Source organism: Fukomys damarensis, unplaced genomic scaffold (genome assembly GCF_012274545.1).
Source record: "Fukomys damarensis isolate Sample0158 unplaced genomic scaffold, DMR_v1.0_HiC HiC_scaffold_25, whole genome shotgun sequence".
In the NCBI taxonomy this organism is placed as follows: domain Eukaryota; kingdom Metazoa; phylum Chordata; class Mammalia; order Rodentia; family Bathyergidae; genus Fukomys; species Fukomys damarensis.
The window spans coordinates 35233816-35240962 of record NW_022900937.1 but is presented as its reverse complement, the minus strand read 5'-3'; the positions used below and the strand labels follow the sequence as shown (position 1 = coordinate 35240962).

The 7147-nt window shown below is 44.8% G+C and overlaps 1 long non-coding RNA gene across 2 annotated transcripts in view; it reads left to right on the top strand.

Annotated features, from left to right (window-relative positions):
• The window catches only part of LOC104861294, a 56998-nt gene extending 56656 nt beyond the window's left edge, over window positions 1-342 (top strand). The window contains exon 5 of one of the 2 annotated variants that reach the window (XR_779957.2): window positions 276-342. This is a non-coding gene — a long non-coding RNA (uncharacterized LOC104861294). The remainder of the gene's footprint in view (window positions 1-275) is intronic. The other variant, XR_779961.2, reaches the window with a different exon arrangement.
• The last annotated feature ends 6805 nt before the right edge of the window (window positions 343-7147 follow it).

Here is a 7147-nt window from a genome sequence, read left to right as displayed (position 1 = left end):
AGGAGAAAAAAAAAAAGAATATGCATTACAATGAAGGCCAGAATATTTCCTCTTGTTTCAATAAATGATGTTATGATAGAGATCTAAACTTTATCTCCAAAGACTCCAATATTTGGAAGGTGATTGGATCACCAGGGCTCTGCAAGCATCAGTGGATTTCCATGGATGAGTTCAGAGTTGAATGTGTTGTAGGAGGTGGCCATATGTTCACTGGGGTGTGACCTGAAAGGGTGCATTCTTATCCAGGCTCTTCCCTTCTTCTCTCTGATTTCCAGCTGCCATGGTTTGAGCAGATTTTCTCCACCATATCTTCCACCATCAATTTCTGTTTTGGAGCCAGTGGCCAGCCATGGAATGCACCCACTGGAAGCCATGAGCTACAATAAAACTCGTCTTTTGAGTTGCAGGTGTTTTGTCTCAGTAATGGGAAGGTGAGTAATATAAGTGTTTAGATATGCTTGAGAAAACATAGGAATCAAATCAGTGTGCCCCTCCTTGCCAAGTTTTGCAGCTGTGTTGGGCCTATAAAACTAGAAAAACCACAGAACATGAGAGAGGTGTCAAAGTCCACCTGATAGTACTAAATTCCTGAAAGCAGCTGTAAAACGCGAGATCAGTGCTGTGGATGGTGAAGGTAGTTGCCAAAGTAGGAAGGAGTGCTGACGCAGAGCGGCATGTTCAGCAGGCAAGAGTCCACCCCAAACTCGCTGGGGGGCGGGGCTTGAGGGCATAGAGGCTGTAGGCACGTAGCCAGGAGCACTTCCTGTTCCATGAGGAGGACAGGTAGCCCAAGAGCCTCCCAGCCAGACACACTGCTAGTTTGATCATCTCCTTTCTTTGCAGACATGGGTTTAAGGAATGGATAGAGAGATATTTAAACATGTTGTGGTTGCTTTAATGTGAAACATGTGGTTGGTTTTGCTAACAGAACATTTTTCTGCACTTTGTATCACCACTATTGGGGGACTCTTTCAAGAAATGTTTTGACTCTCTAATTATTAATTAACTTTCTAAAATGAAAAGCAGGACACATTTATGAAAATATTTTTGTACATTGTAAGTCTTCAGGATGGAAATTATTGTTCCTCTTAGCTTACCAATAATGTATGTTATTTTTCCCAATACTGATTATTTTCCCAATACTGATGGTTACGTGATTTGCCCTGAAGAGTGTCCAGATAACCCTCCCATCTGCAGGACAGATATTTCTAGAAGTTTCTAGATTCTTCCTGGAAACATTGGACCCATGACAGTATGCAGAGTCTGGTTTTCTAATGACTGTGACTTGTTTTGGAACTGGAGATTGAACCCATGGCCTTTCAACACTTAAAAAAATTTTTTTTCTTTTACTTTCAGACAGGATCTCACTAAGTCGTTAAGTTGCCCAAGCTGTGCTGGTACTAGTGATCCTCCTGCCTCAGTTCCCGAGAGTGCTGGGATTATAGGTGGGCATCAGTATTTCCCACTGTTTCTGCTCCTTAATCCTAAACTAGCATGTGGATGGACTGGATCCCTCATCTCTTGGATGGACTAGGCCCACCTGTCACACAGGGCAGAGGTGTGTTTGCCCCTTTATGTCCATGGCAGTTTTCATTCATTCTGGAGAACAGAAGGTGAGTGATGAAACCATGTGTCACTCCAAGCTGCAGGTCCTTTCTTATGCTGGTGCCATCAGAGTCACCCTGAGGTGGGCTGGAAGATGAGCAGGAAAGCCTGGACCAACAGTGCCCATGATGGGACAGCTGCCCTGAGAGTTCCCTAAATTCACTGTAAATCAACACCAAACTAATTTTGCTCTGCCAGCACAGAGTCAGGCTTGAGAAGTGAGGAAAATATACAGTGAATGATTGCATTTAAAAATGTGTTACAGTAAAATCCAGACTACCATTGATCTCTCAAAATCGCTTTGAACACACTCATGCCATCTTGTCCTCACCACTTTCTGCAACAGCCCTGGAGTCCTCTTTCCTGAGGGTCTTTAAGCCCTGTGATTAAAAAATACAGTGACTGCTGCTGCTGAGTGCCATTCGAGGGAAAGGCAGGTGGTAAAAACACGACACTGTGTCCTCATCCACCTTAGTCACCGATCTGGCACTGTGTGACTTCTGGCTCTTTCCCAAAGTCAAAATGACCACAAATTGGAGATGTTTTGAATCCATTCAGGACATCAAGGCAGTCAGGACAGTGCAGCTAAAGACCCTCAGGAAAGAGGACTCCAGAGCTGCTGCAGAAAGTGGCGAGGATGATGGGATGAGTGTGTTCAAAACAAGGGAGCAGATTTCGAGGAGAATGATGGCGATGTGGCTTTTACTATAATAATGTTTTAAGTGCATAAATTCACTGTAGTTTTCAATCTCACTCCTACACAGACTGCCCCATCCTACCTGCATGCAGGAAGGGAGGCCAGCCACAGAGCCTGCACTTGGTGAGACTCCACACCTCACCACAACATAGGTCTACTCTCCTAGCTGCCCCTGTCCAAGGTTTTACCACTCCCATGACATTGGAAGTGCCTTCTTGGGCCAGAGGTGCCAGTGCTCTGATTTGGTGTAAAGCTCCAAATTCATGAATTCACACCAGCTCCTATTTCTAGTCTTTCTGGCCTTAGTACTGGTCCTTAATCTCTTTAATAATTGAGCCCCACAGAATTTGACTTAGCTGCCTTCCCAGTTTCGTGTCTTTAGCTTCTTGTGCCATGTCAGTCAGCTTTCCCTAACTGTAACAAAATACCTGCAACAACCAACTTTCAAAGAAGAATGGCCCAGTTTGGCTTACAGTGCTGGAGGTTTTGGTTCATGGTGAGTTGAGGCAGCACAGCATGGTGGAAGTTCGAGGTGGAGAAATCTGCTCACTGCAAGACTAGGTAGTGGAAAAGATAAGAAGGGGTTGGAGTTCCATGCTTTCTTCAAGGGCTCACCCCCAATCACCTAATTTCCTGACTCTGTGATCAATGCTAAGAGGTTCTACTGCCTCCCAATAGTGCCATGACCTGGGAACCAGGCCTTTAACAGATGAGCTGTCAGGGACCATTTATTCAAACCCCAGAAAACTCTTAAGTCCAGCTCCAGCAGCAGGGAAAGCAGCATCTGCCCAAGGACAGGCATGGCCAAATGCTTGCAAATTGTAGTTCAGTGGTGGAGGTGGCTGGTAAACTGAGGGCAGCTGTCTCTGTTACTTTCTTGGTCCTGGGATGAAATCAGCAACACCCGCACTTTAAGGGAATACAGGTTTAATTTGGTTCCCATTTCAAGAGTCTCAGTCCTTGTGTGATTAGCTGGCTTCAAGGCAGGATGGCACAGCAGAGTAGAGCAGCTCATGGCAAGGAAGACAGGAAAAAGTAGAGAAGGAAGGAAGGAAGCAGGGCAGAAGATAGACCTTTCTGGGCCACACCAACAGGTCCACTTCTTCCTGTCCGATTCTACCTTCCAACTGCACATTTAGTTACAAGCTCAGCAATGAACGGACCCACCAATGAGTATAGTGCTTTCATGATCCAATCACTTCCCCCAAATCCTTCCTATGATAGCGAGAGGTTTTAGGGGACACTGAGACATGCCCTAACAGTACTTTTGGGGATTCATGGACCCAAGTGCTATGGTGGGGTAGGGCTCTTTAAATTCAAACAGAGACTTTCAGAGGTAGTTGGTGAAGTTTCCCAGTCCATCTGGTTTGAACGGAGCCTTTCAGTTTTGATTCAACTGGGCAGATGAGATCTCAGTAGTTTCAGCATCCCATATTGGCAGGGACAGCCTGACTGCAGGATGGAGCAAACGTTCCCACAGATGGTGCAATCTCAGAGCCATTACAGTGACCACGTGGCCCCTCCTGGCCCTGTCTGCCCCTTGCGTCCCTTCTTACTAGTGCCTGAATTTTGACAGTGAGCACTTCCGCCCTTAGTTTCGGGAATGCAGATCTCTCTAAAAACATACTGCTCAGGGCTGTCGAGTGCTCTTCACACTGCCACCAGAATCAAAGATCTGCGGGGTTTCATTTTCCATCGTTTACGCACTCTTCCTCTTCTGCCTGGAATGGAAAAAGCCATAGCATTTTTTGGCAACAGGTGAAATAGACACACTGAAAAAATGAGGAACGTGATGATAACAATTAAGAAAGACTCATCCAGAGGAAGAAAGTTGGTGCCTAGTAAAAGATCCCTGTCTGTAGGCAGCAGTGCTATTCTGGAGCATTTTGTACGAATGTTGGTTAGACAGGGGAGATGAAGTGCATCTCTCCTCTGAATTGGCATAATCATTCCCATTTTGCTGAAGAGGAAAGCAAGGCTGTCAGAGCTCTGGTGAATCGCCCTCAGTTGTATATTTAGTATAAAATTCAGCCAATTAAAAAGAATGATGGATAGGTAGGGAGTGGTTGCATTAATCATGGGAGTGGGTGCATGAATATGAGACATCTTCATTCTTTTCACATCCCCTCCCTCCACCTCTTGGTCCTTTTCCCTTCTGCAAAGGATCTAGATCCCCATTTCCTAGCATCCCACATCTGTCTGCCCCGCTGTTCTTTCCTAAACACTACACCACTTTCTTTTGGAACTCACTCTGGGAAGTCAAACTCATCCCCTTCCTAGTTTTGCCTGAACAAGCACAGAAAATAGGTATTAGGAAGGCAGGAGGTGGGCTGCACTTGGGAGATATTTCTAATTTATACTCTTAAAAGGAAATGTAGTCTTCCCTACAAGGTAACGCTGAAGAGTTAATCTTGCTTCACTAAAAGAAACAGCAGGAGACCAGTAAGGAAGAACCCAGGGACATTCAATTCCTATCAGAGCGTGCCTTCTAGTGCTGTCTGACTTTCTTTCCCCAAAATGCCTCATTTAAATGCTGACAGATTGGTCGGCATTGTGAATGTCTTTGCTATGTAACCACAAAGTGGTGTGGCATGTGGAAATGTGCTACATAAAACTGCTGTCACTTTGAGTAATTTCATGGCAGGCTTTGATTAATAACAAGAACTTGCACAAAGTGTGACATCTATTGGGAGCGAAGGGGCTTCATGAAAAATGTTGCTAGTTAAATAATATTTAAAGTCATTTTAGATTATTGATCTCTAAAGACTAAGAAAGCAAACCAAAAAACAAAAGGGGGTGGGGATCAGCCTGCATCCTGGCCAGGCACTTCCTTTCTGAATAGCTGTGTTGAACTTTTCCTCTGCATCTCCAAATTAATTTCTATCTTTTACCAGAAAATAAATCTGCAATTCCAAATTTTATACACCTGCTAAAGAAAAGGATATGGTTCCCTTTTCTTTCCAAGTAGCACAATTCTTTGGTTCTGATGGCAAAATGCTGCAATGCTTGTGATGTTTTCAAAAACATGTGTTTTCTTATTGTCCTTCCTAGTTCTGGGTGGCTTGGGACATCACAAGATGGAGATAGGCAGGGGGAACTATCTCAACAGACTGCTTCTGCTTTCTGCTAGAAGATTCCAGCATGGAGTTGGGTGTCCTGTAGCACTGCTTGGAGGAGAGAAGACCCAGGGATGCATTTGACACCAACCAGATGCAGTGAGCTGCTTCACGAGCCCCCTCCCCCTTGGCATCTCTCCTGTGACTTTGGCAGCAGCCTGTCACCTTCTTGCTGTCACCAAATGAATGTGTTAGCAGGGATACCTGCCTTGGTTGTTTTCTTTCATCTGAAAACAATTGTAACTCAACCTAGTGATATCTACATTAACACAACTCCACCTCTCTTAGGCGCAAATAATAGCATTTGTTTAAGGGTAACCAAAAGTAAAAATTGTCACCTTGACAGAAATGCAGAATTGACCTTGGTAGCTCAGTAGATCATTGGTGAAGCTCTTCCTGTGTGTGTGTGTGTGTGTGTGTGTGTGTGTGTGTGTGCATGCACAGTTACTAGTGCCAGCCATGTTGGATGAGCACTGAGTCTTAATCGTCTCCACAAACTCATAGGGCACACTGTCCTCGGTCCTAGGCAAGGTGACTGACAAACAGCGAGTTTCATCAACATTTTTTCATGTCACAGCTAAAGCCTGCTACAACCTGAACTCAAGACCGTGGTTCCTCAACTCTATCCCAACCCTGAGAATTCATCTGCTGAAGGCTGTGCCCCAAAGAACTTGAATGTCACCACTGTCCAAGCCCACAGCAGCCCTCTGCTCCTCACAGAGAGAATTTCTGATACAGAAGGCATGGACTTCCAGTGCCTCCTTAATTTCAATATCTTGATTAGACCAGTGTATGGCTTATATCTAGATGTCCCCTCAGAGCCTCATGCACTTAGCTCTTGGGAGGTGGCTGGGTCATGGGTGGGTGGCACCAGGATAGAGGTTGTGTGGAATAAATTAGTTCCCCTATTGGAATTAGCACAATTTTTGGGTATTGCTGAATTGACTAACTGAAGACAGAAGCCCCACTCTGGGTGTGTGTGGCAACACCCCAAAGGTTTGTAGCCTAGTTGGAATAAAAGGGAGGGGTAGGCTCCCTGCTTCTGTGGCTGCTGCTTCTGTTACCTGCTGCTTGCTGCCTTCTGCCTGCTATGGATGGCAGTTCCCCTCTGCCATGCCAGCCTGCCTCGGAACCAGCCATAGCAACTATGGACTCAAACCTCTACAAGCAGTGAGCTTGTATTGTGTCTAAAGAATGAGAAGAGTAACTAAGACAACCAGAGAGCCAATTCAGGTCTGAGGTGATTCAGGGAAGGGATGGGTAGGATTCTGCTTTGAACTCCATGGCTGTTCCATTTGGGCTTAGAGCCACATCTCTGTCCATCACAGCATTAGGGAAGCTAGCAAGTGTGAGAGATACGGCTCATGCTGGTTATGTTATTGCTCTGTAACTTGGACAGTTAAAAGCTGGGTGCCCCTTCCTTTGCAATGTTCAGTTTTCCTGTAGCAGTTAAAACTAGTTATTTCTGGGCTATGGACAATCACTTAGTTTTATTCATCTTCTTAAGAAAGCACTAAATAGACAACTGTAGGTTCTCCCCCTGTTCACGGAGACACTTATAAATATTAGCTGACAAAAGAAGGAAACTTTGAGTTAAACAATTCAAGAAAAATGCCCCCTGACATGGCACTTTTTTCTCCCTAGTTAGGAAAAAAACAATTTAGGCAATACTGGTTTGAAACACTCATATCTATAGTGGAAACAAGAAATATTTTAAAATATTTTAAAA